This window comes from Chiloscyllium plagiosum, unplaced genomic scaffold (assembly GCF_037043375.1).
Source record: "Chiloscyllium plagiosum isolate Xiang-an unplaced genomic scaffold, Cpla_swu_hap1 HiC_scaffold_156, whole genome shotgun sequence".
Taxonomy (NCBI): Eukaryota; Metazoa; Chordata; class Chondrichthyes; order Orectolobiformes; family Hemiscylliidae; genus Chiloscyllium; species Chiloscyllium plagiosum.
Genome location: NW_028270295.1, coordinates 221,143 through 244,625, shown reverse-complemented (window position 1 = coordinate 244,625; position 23,483 = coordinate 221,143). Strand labels below are relative to the sequence as shown.

The window sequence follows — 23,483 nt, the reverse complement described above, 5'->3', positions numbered from 1 at the left end:
GGACCCAGAGAGGGACCTCTCCCATCATGTATTAGTAAGGAGCTCTGAATAAACGTTGGTCATGCTGCTCAACGCAGAACTCAAGGCTCCTTTTTGATATTTCCTCCAGCAACACTTGTGTAGTGGCATGTTGCTGGCTGGAGGTCTATGGCTAGTGCTGTTCCACAAGAATCAGAACTGAGACATCTGTTATTTGTAATGTATATAAATGAAAAGTTTGAAAATGCAAACGACTCAATTAGCAAGTTTGTAGATAGCACAAACTGTTGAAGTTGTGAATCGTGAAGAATGATGACAGGATACAGCAAGAAAGAGATGAGTCAGAAAGTTTTGTGGAGAAATTGCAGATATATTTTAACTCAGACAAGTGTGAGGTGATGCGTTTTGGAAGACACATAGCAAGAGGAATGTATACAATAAACGGAAGGGCCCTGAGCATCACTGATATACAGAGGGATCTTCAGCTGCAAGCTGAAAGGTCCCTGAAAGTGGTGAAGGAGGTGAATGGCAGGCTTGGCTTCTTTTGTCAGGGGAGTGAATATAAAACTATAATCACGCCACCTTTGGGTTATTGTGTGCCGTTTTGATCACCACATTACAGGTAAAATGTGAAGGCTTTTGGGAAGGTGGAAACAGATTTGCCAGGATGTTGTCTGGATTGGGAGAGGTTGGAAAATCTTGAATTGTTCTCTTTGGAAAATGGGGTGAACCAACTGGCACAGACAGAGTTTGTAAACCATGGTTTCCTACAGAAATTGCATCTCTTGTTAAGGAGAACAAAGAGGCTTATGTGTTGATGAGGCAAAATGGTACAGCTGAAGCAATAGAGAGTTATAGATCAGCTAGGAAGGATTTAAAAAGACAGTTACGAAAAACAAAGGGAGGACACGAACAGTCTTTAGCAAACAGAATAAAGGATAACCCTGAAATTTTCTGTAGGTATGTGAAGAATAAAAGGATGATTAAGGTAGGAATAGGGCTAATCAAAGACAGAAGTGGGAAGTTGAGTGTGGACCCTGCAGAGAGCGCAGAAGTGCTAAATGAAGATTTCTCATCGGTGTTTACACAGGAAAAGGAGAATAATGTAGAGGATAAAAATGTGGTACGAGATATTAGATTAGAAATGATTGAGGTTAGTTACGCACAGGTGTTATCAATTCTAGAAGGAGTCAAAGTAGACAAGCCCTCAGGCCAGATGGGGTTTATCCGTGGATTCTTTGGGAAGCTAGGGAGGAGATAGCTGAGACTTTGGCTTTAATATTTGAGTCACCATTGTCTATGGGTTTAGTTCTCAAGGACTGGAGGATTCAAAAAGTTGTGCCCTTGTTCAAGAAGGGCAGCAGAGATGACCCAGGTTATTATGGACCAGTGAGCCTTATTTCTATTGTAGGAAAGGTTATGGAAAGGATTATAAGAGGTAATCATCAACAAGCAACAATTTGATTATAGATAGTCAACATAGTTTCGTCAAGGGCAGGTCGTGTTTCACAAACCTCATTGAGTTTTTTGAGAAGGTGACCAAGCATCTAGATGAGACTAGGGCAATTGACTTGGTATACATGGACTTCAGTAAAGCCTTTGATAAGGTTCGACATGGTAGGCCGATGGAGAAAATGCAGAGACACGGAGTTGAGGGTGATTTAACAGTATGGATGAGAAATTTCTGAAAGAAGGCAGCGAATGGTGGTAGATGGAAAATATTCAATCTGGAGCCCAGTTACTTGTGGTGTTCCACAAAGATCTGTTTTGGAACCACTGCTGTTTGTCATTTTGATAAATGACTTAGACGCAGGCATAGGTGGATGGATTAGTAAATTTGCAGATGACACTAAAGTCTCTGGAGTAGTAGACAGTTTGGAAGAGTGTTACGGGTTGCAGGGTGATTTAGATAAACTGTAGAATTGGGCTGAGAGGTGCAAGTGGAGTTCAATGCAGCTAAATGTGAGGTGATGCACTTTGGGAAGAACAACAGGAAGGCAGAGTACTGGGTCAATGGAAAGATTCTTGGTAGTGCGGGTGTGCAGAGGGATGTTGGAGTCCATGTACATAGATCCCTGAAAGTTGCCACCCAGATGGATAGTGCTGTTAAAGCGGCATACGGCGTGTTAGGTTTCATTGGTAGAGAGATTGAGTTCTAGAACCGCAATATCATGCTGCAACTATACAAAATGCTGGTGCGGCCACAGTTTTAATATTGTGTACAGTTCTGGTCGCCCCATTACAAAAAGGATGTGGAAGCATTGGAAAATGTGCAGAGGAGATTTATCGGGATGGTGCCTGGTGTGGAGGGAAGGTCTTATGAGGATAGGCTGAGAGACTTGGATCTGTTCTCATTGGAAAGAAAACGGCTAAGAGGGGATTTGATAGAGACATACACGATGATCAGAGGATTAGATATGGTAGACAGTGAAAATCTTTTTCTTAGGATGATGACGACAGCTTGTACGAGAGGGCACAACTACAAATTGAGGGGTGATAGATTTAAGACAGATGTCAGAGGCAAATTCTTTACACAGAGAGAGTGGTAAGTGTGTGGAATGCCCTACCAGTTAAGGTAGTCAACTCAGCCACATTAGGGAGTTTTAAACAATCCTTAGATAAGCTCATGGATGATTTTAGGATAGTGTAAGGGGACGAGTTGAGAAAATTTCACAGGTCGGCGCAATATTGAGGGCCGAAGGGCCTGTTCTGCACTGTATTGTTCTACGTTCTATGTTCTATAATCTGATTTATTTTCCCAGGTAGAAATGACAAATTTTAGAGGCCATAGATTTCAGGGGACGGGGGAAATTTAAAGAAAATAAAAACCGAGAGAACAACAGATGCTGTCAATCAGAAACAAAAACAGAGGTTTCTGGAAATGCTCAACAAGTCTGGAAGCATCTGTGAAGAGAAATCAGAGTTCACGTTTCTGATGCAGGACCCGAAACATTAACAGATTTGTATTTTCTCAGATGCTGCAAGACCTGCTGAGCATTTCCAACAACATGTGAATGTTTAAAGAGAATTATGTCAGGCAAGTTTCTTACGCAAAAGGTGGTAGATGACGAGAATGTACTCTCCTGGGAGGTAGTAAAAGCAGAAACAATCACAATGCTTAAGAGGCATTTGGGCAGTCACATAAGCAGTAAGGGATTGGCAGTGATATGGATCATGTCCAGGCAGGTGGAATTAGTTTGGTATAGCATCATGGTCCACTCAAACATGGTGGGCCGATTATTCCGGTGCTGTCCTGTTCTGTTTTCCAGGAGGTAGAATGTGTGGAGTGAGAAATAATATGTTGAGTGGAATATGTCTCTTCTTTAGAACACACAGTAAGTTGATGCATTTTGAGAGATGCAATATAGAAAGGGAACATATATTTGAGTGGCACAGACACAGATAGCAGGACATCAGGAATGGGGAACAATGTGTATAAATCAGTAAAGGAGAGAAAACAAAAAGTGTTTTGAGTAAAACAAATGTAATGCTGGGCTTCATTAATGGGGGAATGATAACAAACTCACAGAAAAGATGCTGACACTTGACAAAGCTCTAGTTAGGTCACAGTCAATCATTGCATTCAATTCTGAAAAACAGATTCCTGGTCAGAATGAGGAAGTTAAAATACCATAGAGGGACCAGTTCCATACCTTTTGCTTCTCTTTCAAGACAGCATGGGGACTCAAGGGTTAAACAGTCCCCTGCCAAAGGCCTTATTTCATCAGCTGAAGGCCTGTACTCTTAGAATACAGACAGAACACCTCAGAAGGGGGGAGGCTGACAGTATCTCAAAATAGAACCTCTTACAGCCACACGTATGGATTTCCCTGTAACCCCAGACAGAGGAATTTGCCATTTCCAGACAAGACTGAGAGCCCTGTGCCCAACCCTGCTAAACTGCCTCCCACTCCCATTATCTTACTTCCCCTCCATATGAGCATAGGTAAGTGAATCCCCCATTTACTGAAGGAAGAACCCTTCTGCCTTAATCTCTTCCCATCAACACATAATCATGAACAACATGATAATCAATTTCTGTAATCCATTCACACGTTATCACAGGACATTGTCATTCATCAAGCTTTGTAAGGTCAAAATTACCTACTTTAAACTATCTGTTGACAATCGCCCATGTGACTGCTATGCTTTGTTTAATTCCTATTAAATATACTGTCTCTGTGGGTAAGGCAGAGATTCGTGAAGAAGAGTTTCTACAAGTAGACACTTGGCTACTTTAGAGATGCTTTGAAACTCTCGCCGGCTGTCCAATAATTAAGCTACTGCTGTTGTGCAGAAAACTTGCATCGTCTGGATTTTTTAGATTAGATTAGTTTACAATGTGGAAACAGGACCTTCGGCCCAACATGTCCACACCGACCCGCCGAAGTGCAACCCACCCATACCGCTACATTTACGCCTTACCTAACAATACGGGCAATTTAGCATGGCCAATTCACCTGACCTGCACATCTTTGTGACTGTGGGAGGAAACCGGAGCACCCAAAGGGGGCCCGCGCAGACACGGGGAGAATGTGCAAACTCTACACAGTCAGTCGCCTGAGGCGGGAATTGAACCCGAGTCTCTGGCGCTGTGAGGTAGCAGTGCTAACTGCTGTACCACCGTGCCGCCCATTTGTGGAACAAAATAGGCCTCAACAATGAAGGATATGAGAGATCTTCAGACTGTGGCGTACATACTTACTGGAGTGGTCACAGATGAAGAAAATGCAGTCACTGGATTGATTTGAAGAAATTGCGATTTTCTTTGAAGTGAAGAAGTTGGATATATTTTTGATAGAGCTGTATAAGATAATAACAAACCTAGATTTAGCAGACAAAAATATGTGTATTCGATAGGTGATGGCACAAGGGTTAAGGTCAGATGTAAGGTTTTGAGACAGCGGGAGATGAGCAAGTGTTTCTGTTGACTGTATTGGCTGGAAAAATGCAGAACATGTTGCCTATTATGATGGTGCAATTAGAGAGGATCAATGATTGATAAAAACAATTAGATCAGTTCTGAGGGAAATAAACTTGCAGATTATGGGGTATGTATGGGAATGAGAATATTGGATTCTGCTACAGAGAGCCAGCTTGGATTTGATGGGCCACTTTCTGTGCTATAATGCATTTTATTTGGACTTCCTTAACTTGCTCTGGTCGCCGATTAAGTTGTCATTTAGGTAAATCTGCTCAGTGTTCCCACTCAGACCAACACAGGCTGTCCATCCACAGCAGGAGATAATGTTTACTGTTTTATACTGGGTTCTTTGGGGGTGTTGTGGGGGTTGGGGGGGCAGGCTAACGGTGTGTTTAACAGTCTGCGAGCATTTATCTGAAATGGCAAAACACCAGTGCAGCCACACTAGGGACCGACTCTGGAAATGTGGGGAATGCCAGAAGGGAATTATTTACCCATCCCACCTGGAAACTGGCCAAACCAGTCAAACTGGGGAGCTGTTCACCTGCTGTGTGTGTGGGTGGGGTGTGTGTGGATGGCATCCATCCTGCTGAGACACCCGTCAATTTACTGATCGCCACGCCACAGTTCAATGATTTTTTTCTCTTTTTCACGCCAAGTAATGAACAATGGTTTTGGCAGCTCACAAAATTGTGCACATAGCTTTGGAAATGTTCACAACATTGTTGAACATGCACAGATTCACACTGGGTACAGATTTTTATTTTCCTTTATTCATTCACGGGATGAGGGTGTCGCTGGCCCTGTAGCATTTACTGCCTATCCCTAATTGCCCAGGGGGTAGGTAAGAGTCAACCACATTGCTGTCGGTTTGAAGTCACAATGTTGGCCAGACCAGGTAAGGATGGCAGCTTCCTACCTGAAAGGGCATTAATGAACCAGATGGTTTTTTTCTGACAATCGATTAATGGTTATCATTAGACTCTAAATTCACAAGTTTTTTTTTATTGAATTCAAATCCCCCGATCTGCTGCAGCAGGCTTTGAACCCAGGTCTTCAGAACACTATCTGGGGTTTTAGATTAACTGTCTTGCGACAATACCAATCGGCCAATACTTCCCCACATCGCTGTCCATCTGCTCAGTGAACAGCAATTTTCTGGTTCATCAGAACTGGGTAATCACACATACGTTTACTCAATGATTGCAGGAGTTGGATGTTGATTGGCTATTGACGTCCATCTCCGAACCATGTATTCTGGGGTTTGTTTCTGATGATGATAGGAAGCACCATCATACTTGTTATCCTTTGGGGTTAAAACCAGTTTCAATTAGCTTTCTGTTAAATGCATGGCAATCAATTCTATCTCACAACTCTCAGGCAGATTAGTTTTTGTAGAAGGACTCTCCATCTCCCCAACCTCCTCCATCCTCACCTCCAACAGTACAATAATCTCATAGAGTCTCTTTATGATTATGAATGAGACAATCTGATCGGCTGCTTCTTTCCCTAGTCCTATGTCAAGTTGGATCTTAAACCCCCCTTACTGCAGTTGTGATCCTGCTCATTGTACAGTATTGCTCGTATTTCATGTCTTGGCCTATCAGTGTTCATGATACTGCATGTAGTATATGGGGCCAACAGTGTAAGAGTTTAGCTCTTTCTTTCCAACAACAGCAGTAGAATTGTACTCCAACAAAACTTATAGAATCACGGCCAAGAATATCCCCCAATTTACCTCTTACCATCAACCCAGATTATCAATCCTCCTTCAACTGAGAGAATTCAGGAGGGCATGTCAGTCACAACAGCATGAATACCTAAAAATGAGGTGTTAACCTGATGAAGTTCTCAAAGAGAACTACTTGTGTGCCAAACAGCATAAGCAGCAAGTGATAGACAGAGTAACACAATCCGGGAAACAACAGAACAGACTTAAGATCTGCAGTCCAACCAAATCCAGTTGTGAATGAAATCAGAGCACAGCTGGAGTTCTGAAGACAAGTTCTCTTCAAAATATTAACCAACAAGAATGTCAGACTGGATTAATTATCATAAAACTCAAGTCCTTTTGATATTCATTTATTTACAATCAGTGTTCAATTCACCAAATGTAGCTGAAGGGAAAGATAATCTTCAAGTGATTGTAACAGTGGAGACATCTGAATACTTGATCAGCAAATTAAAGCCTGTTGTGTTGAGATAGTAATAATTTTAAAGATATTTTTATAAAGTAAGGTGACGAGTATAATGGAAGAAGTTGATTGGTGGGTAGCTGATAATCTTGTTTTAATCTGAAGTTAATTTAGGATTAGTGAACAAATGAACACATGGTAGGGAATCCCAGCCCCATGGAGTGCACATCCAGTTCCATGTGGGAAAACCAGGACACTTCTTGTGTGAGCGATAACCACAAGAACACGGAGGTGACGTGGGAAATGTCAGGAACACTCATTTGACCACGGTTAAAGTACTGCACACACTTCTGATCTCCTTATTCCAGGGTTGATGTGATCACACCAGGGAGGTTACATAGGAGATTGATCAGAATGTTTCTACAATTGGAAAATTTCTCATCTGAGGAAAGGTTGGATAGGCTGGGGATGATTTCCGAGGAGGATGAGCTGAGATTTAATTGAAGTGATAAAATGCTGAGGAATCCAGATCAAGTGGATACGAAGGAGCTATTCATTAACTCAGAGGTCAGAAACTGAAGGTTTTAGATTGAAACTAATTCTCAGAAAGAAGGGGAGGGAAGAATTCATTTCACTCGGAGATGGTGGGGAGCAGGAACTCACTGTTGGGGTGGCAGAGACAGTAACCAGCATCACATTAGAACAAAAGGACATGGATGTAACTGAAATGCTGGACCACGCAGGGCTGCGGACCAAAGTCTGCAGAATGGGATCATTGTGATTTATTTTACATTTCTCCAGAATATTAAAGTCAAGTCCAATTTGCGGATTTATGAACATCATCCGACCTGAATTCCAAATGTCAGAATAAGTTTATCAGAAAGTTACAGCACAGATTGAGGCCACGTGGCGCATCCAGCATGTGTGTGCTGCGATAGAACGACCCAGGCTTTACAGCTTTCTGTATTCACCAACGAGTGCAACAATTTCAGACTTTGAACTCTGCCCTCTAAGTTGCTATAATCTGTTTTTATAACGTATTTCTTTTACAGTTGCACACCTTGTTACCTAGTTTCTTTCCCAGCCCTAACTCCATTCCCTGTGGCCTTGAGGGATTACTATTGCTGCTGTTTAATCTCTCCTGCCTTCCCCCGTGTGACAGACTGTCTTTTTGTCCTTGTCTCATCTCCAGCTTGCTCATAACCTGTTACATTTCTGATTCCCAGATCTCTGTGACTTCACTGCGCCCCCTGGGTCAGTGGCACGAGTTTTGAATTCTCTTCCTCATGAGATAATCGGAAATCTTTCTTTCTGCAGCTTCCCCTAGATTTTATTTTGAAAAAAAAAACAGAGGATTTGCATCAGAGTCAAGTATTTTGATCCTTCATCCACAATCCTGAGCACTTAAACGTAATTTGAGACCCTCCCACAGATGTGCAGGTTTAATGGATTGGCGGTGCTAACTTGGCCTGTAGTTTGTAGGTTAGGTGGGTTGGGTTAACCATGGTAAATGTGGGGTTATGGGGGTAGGGTGGGATAGCAGATCATTGCAGACTCGATGGACCGAATAGCCTGTTTGTGTGCCTAAGGGATGCTGTGATTCTAACTAATTGTGATTGTTGTCACATTTTCCTCATGCCAGGTTCATTCAGCTCAGGTACACATGCTGCGTTTTGTGTTTCTCTGGGTGCTCACTTAATCCTTTCCTTCAGTTTTACATCATTTTCACACTATTTGTGAGGGTGGGAATGCATTTGTAAATAAAAATACTCCAAGTGAAACCCTTCACAAGTCAGAAACTGTTTCTACAACTAGCATCACTCACCAGGAAGAGGAAAATAAAGGTTCTGTCACAAATCTGACAGAAAAGACATAATCACCAGGGAAGGCTTAATAGCTTAAAACTCTTTTCATAAGAAAAGACGAGGCTGAGAGACAACCTGGTACAAGTAGGAAGCTTTGTGTCTGTGTTTTCAGAGATTTGAGGTTGAAATCATTGGATTTGAACCATGTTTCATTGTCCCAGGTTATCAAAGGTGCTATCGAAATGTGCATCTTTCTTTCTGCCTATCTGTCTGAGTTAACAATCAGATGGATAGGTCATTGTCTCAGTGTTTTCCCAAATCCCTCATTGACTCTCCCTCCCTCTGCAATCTCAGGTGCCTCACCACTCACTGGGTCACGGAGAAACTCTGCTGTTATCATGAGAGCTTTCTTTGCTGTCACCTCTCTTAATGTTTCTGCCTAATCCCCACTTCCCTTCATTAAATTCCAGCTGCCTATAGTCCATCCACATGGACATGTTGAAGAGCATGACAGGAGAATGGATTGAAACTGACAGTTCAATAGCCAGAATGAAAGAGGAAGGAGGAAATAAACGGGGTTTGTGGATACCAGGGGATACAGACTCCAGGATTAGTCCTCGTGGGCATGCCCGCAGTGATACGAGACAGCATTCCATGATGAGAGTTAAACGCAGGTGGCTGGAGAGGGAGCCACTGAACATGAACACGTTTAATTCAAACACAGGAGGTTTGCTCAGTCAGTACCAGTGTGTTAGACATGGAGGTGAAATGAACCGTGAGGGGAAATGTTGCCACAAGCTGCTGATGGATAACTTTCATTGGAACAGGAGGAGACCGTTCAGCCCTTCAACCCTGCTCTGCTATTCAATAGATCATGGCTAATTTGTGGCCTAACTTGCAATTTCCAAAACTCTCCAATCTCATCAATAAACTCCTCTGCAACACACAAGATGAATATTGAAAAACTAACCAACTGCAAATGCTGGGAAATCAGAAACAAAACCAAACATTGCTGATAATTTTCAGGAGGTCTGGCAGCATCTGTGGAGAGTGAACCTTTGGGTCCAGTGACCGATCAGGTGACCAGCTGCAGCTGACCATTCTGCCTTTTCTGTAACACTCTCTGAACAGGTTCTGGTGCGAGGGGAAGGAGACGTCAGTAACAACTGAGAAAACAGGAGGATGTGCTCAACCAGAATAAAACCCATTTTGGTCTTTCACTTTTAATTCAACTGCAAACATTATTCATTTTTATTTCTGAAATATGATAATAGGCCAGTAAACAACTCTTCATGTCACTGGGTCTGGGAAACTGTATTAATTCTGACCTGGTGCAGGCGACATGTGAATCCAGACCCTGAATAATGTGGTTGATCCTGAACCATCTCCTGGGCAGTTCGAATGGATGACAAATGCTGCCCCAGCAAGTGATGCCGTGATCCCATGAACAAACAAAACAAATCCAATTACTGTGGTTAGTTGTGAACTTGCCGGTGTTATTGGAAGGGGACGAATGGGAAGGTTTATGGGGTAAAGGCAGAAGAATAGCATTCAGTGAGGTGATCCTTTGGAGAGCTGATCAGACAATCAGCCTCCTTTTGTGCAGTAACAATTCTGTGAATATTTCATTCTAAGCCATCTAAGGAAATATCAGGGCAGGGTTTGTAAAGAGGTCAGATTGAATGAGTGTCTCGGTGAACACAAGTGAGAGGCTTTGGGATGGATTAAATTAAATTTTATACTTTTGAACAGTCATCAACCTTACAGCAGTTAAAAATGGGAGTGATCAAGAGAGTGGAATTAGAGCAGCAAATAAAACTTAAACATTTATGCAGCTAAAGGGAATGCTGGGGAAAAATACCGTAGTTAGATTAGACTAGATTACTTACAGTGTGGAAACAGGCCCTTCGGTCCAACAAGTCCACACCAACCCTCCAAGAGCAACTCACTCAGGCCCATTCCCCTACATTTACCCTTTCACCTAACACTACGAACAATTTAGCATGGCAAGTTTATCTAACCTGCACATCTTTGGACTGTGGGAGGAAACCGGAGCACCCGGAGGAAACCCACGCAGAACGGGGAGAATGTGAAAACTCCACAGAGACAGTTGTCCGAGGCGGGAATTGAACCCGGGACTCTGGCGCTGTGAGGCAGCAGTGCCAACCACGCTGGCACAGTAGTAGGGGTGTGGAATGCACTACCTGCAATATTTGTAGACTCGCCAACTTTAAAGACATTTACATAGTCATTGGTTCGACATATGGATGGTAATGGAGTTGTGTGGGTGAGATGGGCTTCAGGTTGATTCCACAGGTTGGCGCAACATCGGGTTAGTGCTGATTTTATTCCAGGCCCTCCAGCCTCGGAGCACATCCTTCCTGTACCTATCCTATCGAGCTGTTGAAGAAGAGTTTTGTTCATTTGAAGTGTTTCATGTTTAGATAGTCCAGAGAATATAGCTTCAAGCTCCTCAATCTCTCCTGCCAGAGCAATGCTGCTGTTAGAATTCAATTCACTGGTACAGGTTACTGGCTGCTTCACGGACTGGAACTGACAATTGAGAATGAAAGGGTACTGTATAAAATATCTTCAATGGTATTGGCAGACGTGAGTGGTTTTAGGAAAATAACCTTGACTTACGGGCATTGAGTGTCAGAGCACTTCCTGTTGTGGGGCATCCTGTTTAGATACAATATATTGATAACTATTACAACTGACTTGCAGTGGCTCTGTCAAAGTGGTCAGAGCATTATGGCTGTCATTGAAGCTGGTAACAAACTTCCCATGGGTTACAAATCGTAAATGATAGAGTAGGTACGAGGTCTGAGTGCACTGTTGGAGTATCGATGTTGTTGTTAATCACATTAACTCGCCTGGAGTTGACTGAATTTATATTGTCTCTTTCTGAATCTCAGGATGTCTCTCTGGGCAATAAGTCTCCACAAACAGCAATAGAGCAGGCGTCATCTGTTTTGATTTAAATTGCTCTATAGCACTGCTGCTTCACAGACCAGGAACAAGGTTGGAGTCCAGCCTTGGTCAACAGCCTGTGTGGAGTTTGCACATTCTCCCCAGAATAGTGTGGGTCCACTCCAGGTGCTCTGGTTTCCTCCCACAGTCCAAAGATTTGCGGGTTAGGTGGATCAGTTGTGCTAAATTGTCCACAGTGTCTAGGATTGTGCAGACTTGGTGGATCAGCCATGGGAAATGCAGTGTTACAGTGATGGCGTTCTCCAGATGGGATGCTCTTTGGATGGTTGGTGGGGTTTGATGGGCCAATGCTCTCCTTCCACACGGTCGGGATTTTATTCTATGATTGAAGATAAAGGCGACACAACAGTGTGTCCATGGAGAAGGTGCATGTAGTGTGTATCAATTCTCCCGATGCCTTAAGATAGAGATGGGCACAATAGGGGATATAGTGCTTTATCTCCACCACTGGCCCCTCCGCACAACTCCAATTTGATTTAGTCCCTTCCCAATTTGTCATTTGTAATGGTTTGTTTTACCTGTAAGGGGCGTTGTTTATAAATATTCAATTGGTTACATGAGTGGTTTACTGCTGGTGATTATATGTGAACCAAAATGGTGTAATGATGAATTTGATGGTGGGAAGGTTGCTCAGCTGTGTGTGATAACATTTCTGGGTAGGAGAAATGGGGAATAAAGAACTCTTCACAGCTCACAGAATGAGAACTGAAAATCAGTTAAATCAAACCAAAGGTGCAGACAGGGAGGGAATATTTCCCTGGAGCTTGAGTAACTGGAAAGTACATGGATTTTAGTAAGGCATTTGATAAGGTTCCCCATGGTAGGCTTATGCGGAAAGTCAGGAGGCATGGGATAGAGGGAAATTTGGCCAATTGGATAGAAAACTGGCTAACCGGTCGAAGGCAGAGAGTGGTGGTAGATGGTAAATATTCAGCCTGGAGCCCAGTTACAAGTGGAGTTCCGCAGGGATCAGTTCTGTGTCCTCTGCTGTTTGTAATTTTTATTAATGACTTAGATGAGGGAGTCGAAGGGTGGGTCAGTAAATTTGCAGATGATACGAAGATAGGTGGAGTTGTGGACAGTGAGGAGGGCTGTTGTCGGCTGCAGAGGGACTTAGATATGATGCAGAGCTGGGCTGAGGAGTGGCAGATGGAGTTCAACCCTGCCAAGTGTGAGGTTGTCCATTTTGGAAGAACAAATAAGAATGCGGAATACAGGGTTAACGGTAGGGTTCCTAGTCAGGTGGAGGAACAGAGGGATCTTGGGGTCTATGTACATAGATCTTTGAAGGTTGCCACTCAGGTGGATAGAGTTTGTAAGAATGCCTATGGAGTATTATCGTTCATTAGCAGAGGGAGTGAATTCAAGAGTCGTGAAGTGATGTTGCAGCTGTACAGGACTTTGGTTAGGCCACAGTTGGAGTACTGTGTGCAGTTCTGGTCGCCTCACTTTAGGAAAGATGTGGAAGCTTTGGAGAGGGTGCAGAGAAGAATTACCAGGATGTTGCCTGGAATGGAGAGGAAGTCATATGAGGATAGGTTGAGAATTCTCGGCCTTTTCTAGTTGGAACGGCGAAGGATGAGGGGTGACTTGATAGAGGTTTATAAGATGATCAGAGGAATAGATAGAGTAGACAGTCAGAAACTTTTTCCCCGGGTACAACAGAGTGTTACAAGGGGACATAAATTTAAGGTGAGTGGTGAAAGGTATAGGGGAGATGTCAGGGGTGGGTTCTTTACCCAGAGAGTGGTAGGGTCATGGAATGCGCTGCCCGTGGGAGTGGTAGAGTCAGAATCATTGGCGACCTTTAAGCGGCATTTGGATAGGTACATGGATGGGTACTTAATCTAGGTTAGAAGTTCGGCACAACATCATGGGCCGAAGGGCCTTTTCTGTGCTGTATTGTTCTATGTTCTATGATGGTGTCCGGGAGTAGACAGGATTTGTTTTACAGGGCATTTAAAATTTTAAAAACTATTATATTCAGATAGTTTCATTTCTTTTCTTTTAGTTTTATTTATTGTGGAATATATAGCTACAATGATTTAAAACTAAATTCACAAACTATGTGTTAAAGACAAATGTTAAATAAAATCCATCAAACCATCCCTCAATGAAAACTGATGTGGAGGTGCAATCTCCTGGAGAGTCCCTGCCTACTTCTTCCTAGCCGGTCTTCATGGCTATATACATACCTGGGAGATTACAGCAGGAAGCCATTCAGCCTTTCAATCCTGCTCCACCACTCAATGGAAAATAGCTGACCATCCAACTCAGTCTCCTGTTCCTGCTGTGTTCCAATCCCTTTTTATGACTTTATCGCGAAGAACTATATCTACGTCCTCCTTTGGCTTCACTGCCTTTTGTTCCAGTGGTGTTGCTGTATTATTGTGTAGGTGTAGGCACGGGTAATGTGATGGTTCTGCCTCCTGGAGGACGCACTCAGCGTCCCTCATCATTCTGCAGTAACATCAACGGGGTTTCAGCAACTAAAGATAGAAACCGTTTCCAGGATATGGGCATCACTGACTTAGCCAGCAATTATTCCCCGTCTATAGTTACCCTTGTGAAGATGGTAGTGAGCTGCTGTCTTGAACCATTCGCAGTCAATTTGTTGCAGATAGACCGACAATGCTGAGAGGGAGAGTGTTGCAGGATTTTGGCCAAGTTATTCTCTATCTTCGGTTCTTCAAATGCTGGTTAACTTAATCACGATGTGCACGAGTTTGAGATTTCAGTCTGCAAATCTTCACCATCTAGCAGCCTGTATAAACGAATATGTACAGATTAGAAATTCAGAGCAGACAATTCTAGCTTCTCTGGAATAGCTTTTTCCCTTTCTTATGCCAAAGCTATAACGCTCCAGCCCACTTACTCTCTCCCACCACTCTTCCTCTGCTGTCCCTAATTTACCCGCCCCCATTCTCATGGAGTTACTGGTAAACGGATCCATGCCACCCCTTCCTGTCCTGGTTAGACTCTGCACCCTTTCTGGGTTTACTCCATTTCCCTTCAGTTGCTGAAAGTCAATAATATTACACGAGAATAAATCAAAATGAAATAGAAAGGGAGGTGGCAGATCCTGGACAGAAGAGGAAATTTCAGTCTGGGAGAACGAGTGAGATCTTTCCTTGTTTCCCATTGGTCGATTCCCAGCATTATGACACATTGGGGATGGAACTTGGGCCCATGTGGGTGTGGTGACACTTTAACCCCCCCCAACCCGTCAATACTACAAGCTGATATGTTCCTCCTCCAGCCAATCACAATGTCAAATGCTTTCCGCTAATTACCCCAAAGCACATGCTCCAAAATCTGCCCATATTCTGTACTTGTGTAGCGCTGGGTGTCCCCGCGTTTGCGTTGTTCCTGCCTCAGGGATTGTGGGAGTTGTAGCCCCCATGAAGCCACTGGAATCATGTTTCTGGATAGTGAATGAAAAGTGAAGGCTGGAGGGTGTTGTGAATAGGATCCCCATTCAGACACGGGCTGTTACTGGATTTTACGGAGACATCGGCTTCCACAACCTGATTTCTGATGTAAGGAACATAGATTCAGCCAATTGTGGGGTTGGGAGGTTAATAAGGCGTAGCAGATTTTAAGCAGATGTAGCTCAGTGGCTAGCACTGTTGCCTCACAGCATCAGGGACTCGGGTTTTATTTCAGCCAGAGGCAACTGTGTGGAGTTTACACGTTTTCGTAATGTCTGCGTGGGTTTCCTAGGATGCTCGAGCTTCCTCCCACAGGCCAAAGATGTGTAGGTTAGGTGGATTGTCTATACTAAATTGCTCACAGTGTCCATCTATGTACCGGTCAGGCATTAGCCATGGGAAATGCAGGGTTACAGGGATAGGGTGGGTCTGATTGGGATGCTCATCATAGGTTGGTGTGGACTCGTTAGATGAATATCCTGTTTCTGCACTATAGTGACTCTATTATATTCGCATGAAGAAGAATGAACTTGTCTCAATGTGTTGTGAATCTGTGGAATTCCCTATTCAAAATGCACTGGTTGCCAGGACAATGAGCAGATTTAATGAAGTGATGCAGATGTTTATTTTGCAATGAGATGAAGGGTGAGAGACAACAGGTGGGAAAATCCAGCTGAGACCGAGGTGAGCTCAATCATCATGGTATTAAATGGTGGAGCTGGTTCGAAGGGCTGCATTGCTTCTCCTGTGCTCAGTGCTTATCTTCTTATGGTAATAACTGGAAAGCTGAATCCAAAACTCACCACCTTCACCAAAGTAGATTTTGAAAAATTCAGGATAGTCAGGTGGATTAGCATTCCAAACTTATGTTGTGAGGAAGCACATAGGAGATAATGATTTTGCAATTTTAAACTGAGGGGAGACAGTGGTTTATAGTTTTCGACTGTGCAGTACATTCACACCGTCCAGAATACTCTGTTATGAATATCTATCCTATACTTTACTACAAAGCCAAGGTTTTTGACAATGAAACGCAAAATGCCCAAGAAACATCGCCTCAACTCGTAATCTGATAAAAGACTTCTGATAAATCTGGTTGAACTTAGAACACAGCTGGAAAGCTGGAAGACTACATCCAATCCCAAGATCTTGTGCTTAAACAAAGGAGACTACAATAGGATGAGGCAGGAGTTGGCTAATGTAAACTGGAAGCAAAGTCTTCACCTTGGGAAAGTTGACGGACAATTTTTTGAAGTGCTCAGCAAAAGTAAATATCAATGAAAAGGGAGGACTGTAGGAAAATCAGGCTGGGCATGGATACGGTAAATAGAGAAGATATTTGCCTGTAATGGGGGAGTACAGAACTAAGGGACTGGGAGGGAGGGTAGGCAGACAGGATGTGTGGGGACAGAGGGGGGTGAGACAGAGAGAGGGGGGCGGCGGCACAGAGAGGGGGGCGGCACAGAGAGGGGGGCGGCACAGAGAGGGGGGCGGCACAGAGAGGGGGGCGGCACAGAGAGGGGGGCGGCACAGAGAGGGGGGCGGCACAGAGAGGGGGGCGGCACAGAGAGGGGGGCGGCACAGAGAGGGGGGCGGCACAGAGAGGGGGGCGGCACAGAGAGGGGGGCGGCACAGAGAGGGGGGCGGCACAGAGAGGGGGGCGGCACAGAGAGGGGGGCGGCACAGAGAGGGGGGCGGCACAGAGAGGGGGGCGGCACAGAGAGGGGGGCGGCACAGAGAGGGGGGCGGCACAGAGAGGGGGGCGGCACAGAGAGGGGGGCGGCACAGAGAGGGGGGCGGCACAGAGAGGGGGGCGGCACAGAGAGGGGGGCGGCACAGAGAGGGGGCGGCACAGAGAGGGGGCGGCACAGAGAGGGGGCGGCACAGAGAGGGGGCGGCACAGAGATTGGTGTGGACAGAAAGTGGGGATTAGAGAGGAGGGGAACAGACAGGGGGAACGGGGTGTTGCGGCTGACAGAAAGGGGGAACAGGCCAGGGAGCGGGGAGGGAAGAGGGGGCAGGGGGAACAGGCCGACGGGGGTGGGGGGTCGGGCGTGGGGACAGGCTGACGTGGGGGGGGGGAACAGGCCGACATAGAGGGGGAATGGACAGAGTGGGGGAGATGGGGGGCGCGGGGAGCATACAGTGCGGGGGGAGACGGGGGGAACAGAGGGGGAAGATGGAGAGTTATGTTATACATCTAAAACTCAACCCTGTTCCTGTTTTCTCCTCCTCACCTTAATTCCCTCTGAAGGGTTCAGAGCAACTGTATAGTTCTTGGAAAGTGGAATTTCAGGGAGATCAGGTACCGAACGTGGCATTTGGGACACTAACATTAAATGGAATGTGCTGATCAAAAAGTGGACTCTGGTTTGATTCCACTCTCTGTGTGGTGTTTGCACATTCTCCCCGTGTGTCTGCGTGGGCTTCCTCTGGGTGCTCTTAATTTCCTACCACAATTCCAAAGACATGCAGGTTAGCTGGATTAGCTTTGGGTAATGGTAGGTTACAGAGTTAGGGTGGAATACTGTTCCGATGGTTGGTATGGTCTCATGGGCTGAAAGGCCTGCTTCCACACTGTGGGGATTCTATCACTGAGTATAGGGGTTAGGAGGTCAAGTTGTGGCTGAGTAGGGCATTGATGAGGCCAGTTTTAGAATACTGCATTCAATTGTGTTCTCCCTGATTTCAGAAAGATGTTACCAGAATAGGACTCAACCTCTTAATGACAAGTTCTTGTGAAGTGTTGACAGACAAACAGACCATGCAGTGTGGGTGGATAGTTCCTTGAAAGTGTGGTTGTAGGTAGACAGGTCGGTGAAGGTGGTGTTTGGTATGCTAGCTGTTATTGGGCAGTGCATTGAGTAGAGAAGTTGGGAGATCATGTTTTGGTTGTATAGTTTATTGGCTCGGCCACTTTTGGAATCCCCATACTGCTTTCAATTCCAGTCTCCCTGCTATAGGAAAGATGTTGGGAAACTTGCAAGAGTTCAGAAAGGTTTTTACCAGTATTGGCACATTTGAACCGTAGGGAGAGGCTGAATAGGTTGAGGCTATTTCCCTGCAGCACTGGACAGGTTAGGTGGCTTTATCGAACTTTATAAAATTATGAGCAGCAATGATAGGGTGACGAGTCATGGTTTCTTTTTTCCCAGGGTAGGGGAGACCAAACAAATGTGAATCTTTTTTCCAATGTGGAAATGACAAATTCTAGAGGAGAGATGGCAAGTTTAAAGGAAATGAAAACTGAAACAACTGAAGATGCTGTAAACCAGGAAGAGAAACAAAAGTTTCTGGAAAAGCTCAGCTGGTCTAGCAGCATCTGTGAAAAGAAATTAGAGTTAACGTATCTGAGGAAGGGTGACCAGACCCAAAACTTTAACTGATTTTTCTTCACAGATGTTGCATGACCTGCTGAGCATTTCCAACAGCATCTGTGCAAGGTTAACGGGACTGTTTGGAGTATATACCTGAGAGTAACTGTACAAAGTGTGAGTGAGACCACATCTGGAGTAATGACAGAGGTTTTGGTCCCTTTATTTAAGGAAATACATTATTTCATCAGAGGCATTTCACACAACATTGACTGGGATGAACCCTGGTTTGCAGGGATCATCTTTTTAAGAAAAGGCTGAAGAAGACTCTACTCACTGGATTTGGGAAGAATGAGAGGGAATCTCATTGTAACATGGAGGATTCTGAAGGAGTTGACAGCGTAAATACTGAGCGGATGTTTCCCATCGTGAGGGAGTCTGGAACCAGATTCTGGGATAGTCGCGGAATCACGGGTTCTGCTTTGGATTCATCAAGTTAAGGTGACACTGACATGGGTCAGGGGTTTCAGTAACAATGGAGCTGGGGTGAGGTGGAGATAAGCAACATTTTAAGAGTTTGAAATTCCTGGTGTTTGTGATTGTGTAGATATCTGATCAGAAGGTCACCTTGGGGTCAGATATGAGAGCAATGTTGTGAAGAGTGTGGTTCTGTCTCAGATAGTTTCCAGGGAGAGGGAGGGGCTCTGCATTAAGGGAAAGTAATTTGTAATAGCAACTGAAGACAATGGGTTTAACCATTGCAACGTTCCACTGAAGGAAACTGCAGCCAATCACGTAGTGGAAGTGTGATGAGCAGTTTGATAACTGAGTAATGGAGAAAGATGATGGGGAGGGAGAGCTGGGCATTGTCAGTGTACATGTGAAACCTAACACGGTGCTTTTGGACAATGTCACCTCCTGGCAATATGTAGGTGAGAAACAGGAGGGACCAAGGAATGATCCTTGAGGGACACCAAATACAAGGAATTCTGAAAGGAAAGGGAGAGTCGGGATGGAGTAGGTTTTTGCAACAACGGTGGGGTCAAATATTAGTTTGTAGCAGAATGGGAGAGAAGGACATAACCAGAAAAGACAGACAGATATAACAAGGAAAAATATGTGATTTGGTGAGGGGGAGTGATGAGGAGGAGGAGCAGCCCAACTCCAAAAGCACTATTCCTACATTAGTGACATCACCCAACCCTCAGCTCATTTACTGAAATACTCGTCCATCCCTGTGTTATCTCCAGACTTCATTATCCAAACACACTCCTGGCCAGCCTCCCACATTCAGCTTACATGCAATCTCAAGATTATCTCAAATCCTACTGCCCAAGTGTTCACTTGTACCAAAACTTGTTGATCCATCAAACGGCTCCTATTAACAATCAACAATTTAAAATTCTCACCCATGATGTAATTCCTGGCTGTGAACATCCCTGTCTCCCTGCACCACACAACCTGTGAGACCCCGACAACTCATTTTCTTTCAGACTCCCAACGATGAGTTTATTCATTGCTTCACCTGTCTGGCTGTTTCTACTGTTGCCAAGGCAACACGGTCTGGAATTCCCATCCGAACGTCCTCAGACCTGCTTTCCTCCTTTAAGGTATTCCTGAAAACCAGTTTGTTTGGCAATACTGTTGATCACCTGACCTAATATCCCCATCTTGGCCTTATGTCAGAAGTTCTCAATAGTATTTCTGTGGAATTATAAACATGATAAAAAAAACAAACTGTTGTTGATTTGCACATACATTGTCAACCCTTCACTGTCGCTGAGTGAATAATCTATAACAGCTCTTACCCAACCAAATTGTGGGAGCACCTTCACCACACGAATTGCAGCTGTACAACGAAGTCAAACATCACCTTCCCCCCAGGCAAAGGGGCTTTAGCACCGATCAATGGTATCTGTGGAGGGAGAAACACACAGTTGATATTTCAGGGATTGCAAAATGCATTATAGGGAGGGGAAATGGTGCAGAATTTGGATTTTGAAATTTGTGTTTTACCATGTGCACTAAGTTCTATAAAACCTCTCATCCCATACCATGAAAATTTCCTCCTCTTCCTGGTCAATATGTCCTTCCTTTCCCCTACCCTTCACCTTCACACGTTACCAATGCCTTGGCCACAACAACACTATGCTGTCAGTGAAGTTTATCACATGGTTGAGTATTGTCCCGCCCCTCATTCACTCCGATTGGTTGAAGGACAAACTAGCACTTCGAGCCCCCGTTCCCCCACTCTTATTGGTCCTGCGCTGACATCAATTATCCGAGGCACATTGTGTGCTGGAGCATGCTCAGTGCTTCCTGCTTTTACTGCTGTTCATCAGGTATGAGAGAGAGAGACAGGGCTCATCCCTGTTTCTCCTGATGTCAGACAATAACAACAACTACCTGCCTTGTATGGAGCCTTTCACTTTGACAAATCTCCTAAAATGCTTCACGAATGCTGGAAACATTGATTCAAGAGAATGATTTTTAGATACATCTTTAAGGCGGACAGAGGGGGTTCGGGAGGATATTTCAAAGGTTTGTGTCCTCGTCGGTTCCAATCGTGGAGTGATATAGGTGGGCAACAGCTTACAATGGAGACAGTTAGTGGCTAACCATAGGTTAACAACCTCATGTCACAGTCCCCTACCCCACACACCAGGCCTTGTTCTCACAGCCTGCCATTACACACTACCTATGGTTAGTCACTAACAGTCTCCATTAACAACTAGTCACCCTCCCCCAGCCAGATCGTTATCCTTTATCCAACTGTTCCTCTCACTCTATCCCCACCTATCCTTTACTCCTTTTATCCTCCCCCCACACTATCTGCACATAAACTGACTTTTTTTTCAGAGTAACATCTGTTCTGTGGAAGGGACACTGGATCATAAACTTTAACTCTGATTTCTCTTCACAGATACTGCCAGACCTGCTGAGCTTTTCCAGAACCTCGTGGTTGTTGTTTCTGATTTTTATCTTCCGCAGTACTTTTGGTTCTAATTTACTGGGCGTTTGTAATTCAGCTCCAACAGCCTCTGTCCCAGAGTCTGCTGTCTCTCCCAACCCCAAACAGTGACACTGCACCCACACAGCTCATGGACTGGTGTTGTCTTGCTGGCCACACCCCTCATTCAATCCCATTGGCTGCAGGACCACACAGACTCTCCTCCCATTGGTCTGGAGCTGCCATCAATCAACAGGGCCCTATTGTGATGAGTGTGGAGGGCTCATCCCTCTCTCTGCCCTGGGATGAGCTTCATCATTCACAGTGAATGGGGCAGTATCACAGAGCACTGGGGCCGGGGGCTATTCAGCCCATTGGGGCTGTACTCTCTCCCACTGGAGATGCTGCAAATCTGTCCCAAGTTCCCTCCCATGTGCCCATAGCCCCCCAAATCTTTCCTTAAGTAAAATTCCAAGTCTGTTTCAGAAAACCTGCTGAATCTATCGTTCAGACTGTTCCAGATGCTCAGAACTTACTGAGTAAAATAGTGTTCACATTATCACCTTGTATTATTTACCAATTACTTGAAAGTAGTTACTAAAAATTGTGACATCGTTAACAATTCCTCTCTCTCTCTCTACAAATTCAAAACCTTGGAACCAAATCTGTACCAGATCAAAATCACTGCTTCACCTTCTCAGCTCCCAGGATAATTACCTGTGCTTCACCCAGCTCTCCACAAAATAGAGGAATGCATCTTAATTTATTAAATCAAAGAAACAGACCTTTGGTCCAATTTGTCCATGCCAACGAGGAATCCTAAACTAATGGATTCCCATTTACCATCTATTGGCCTGCATCCATCAAAACCCTTCCAATTCATGCACCCAATTGGAAGCCTTTTAAATGTTGTGATTTTATCAGCCTCCACTACTTCATCTGGTAGCTCCTCCCATACACACACCGCACTCAGCTTGAAAACATTGCCACTTAGATCCCTTTTCAATCTTTGCCCTCTCAACTTAAACCCACGTGCTCTAGTTTTGGATCCACCTAGCCTGAGGAAAAAGGACACCAGCTGCTCAGCTTATCAACGCCCCTCGTGATTTTATAAATCTCTCAGAAGTCACCTCTCAGTCTTTGACTCTGCAGAGAAAATAACCACAGCCTATTCAGCCTCCCCCTGTTGCCCAAATCATGCCAAGTTTCACAACATCCTTCCCAGAACAGGGAAATTCAAACTGAAAACAGAATTCCAGAAGGTGCTTAATCAACGTCCTGTTCAGCCACAATATGACATCCCAGCTTCTGTATTCAATGCATTGACCAATAACGGAGAGCGTTAATGGAGTCCCATTTGCCAGCAGTTCACCCTTAAGCCTCTAAAACCTTTCTCTTTATGTACCCAATCAAATGCCTTTTAAATGCTGCAATTGTACTAGCCTCCACCACTTCCTCTGGCAGTTAATTCCATAGTTGCAATGCCCTCAACATGAATAAGATGCCCCTCAGATCCCTTTTAAATCTTTTCCCTCTCATCTTAAGCCTGTACCCTCTAGTTCTGGACCCACCGAACATGGGAAAACGTCCCTGACTGCTCACCTTATCCATGCCCTTCATGATTTTATAAGATCACCTCTCAGCCTCCAACACTCCAGGGAAAATAGTCCGAGCCTATTCAGCCTTTCCCAATAGCTCAAACCTTCCAACCCTGGCAAAATCCTTGCAAATGTTTTCTGAACCCTTTCAAGTTTCTCAACATTATTCCAAGAACATGGAGATTGGAACTGAAAACAGAATTCTAGAAGGGCCTTAATCAGTGTCCTGTCCAGCCACAATATGACGTCACAACAGCTGCATTCAATGCATTGACCAATAATGGGGAGCGTACCAAATGCTGCATTCACTACCCCGCCCACCTGTGACTCGACTTTCAAGGAACTAGGAACCT

At 44.5% G+C, this 23,483-nt stretch overlaps 1 long non-coding RNA gene across 3 annotated transcripts in view; it reads right to left on the bottom strand.

The window, feature by feature from the left end:
• LOC148133965 (uncharacterized) overlaps positions 1-23,483 on the bottom strand; it is a 72,231-nt gene that overhangs the window by 13,546 nt on the left and 35,202 nt on the right. Inside the window, exons 10-12 of one of the 3 annotated variants that reach the window (XR_015755990.1) lie at positions 20,391-20,497; positions 14,033-14,601; positions 4,685-4,782 (exon numbers count right to left, since the gene is read on the bottom strand). This is a non-coding gene — a long non-coding RNA (uncharacterized LOC148133965). Of the gene's footprint in view, positions 1-4,684; positions 4,783-6,454; positions 12,157-14,032; positions 14,602-20,390; positions 20,498-23,483 lie in introns of those variants that run through there. The other 2 variants (XR_015755991.1, XR_015755992.1) reach the window with 2 other exon arrangements.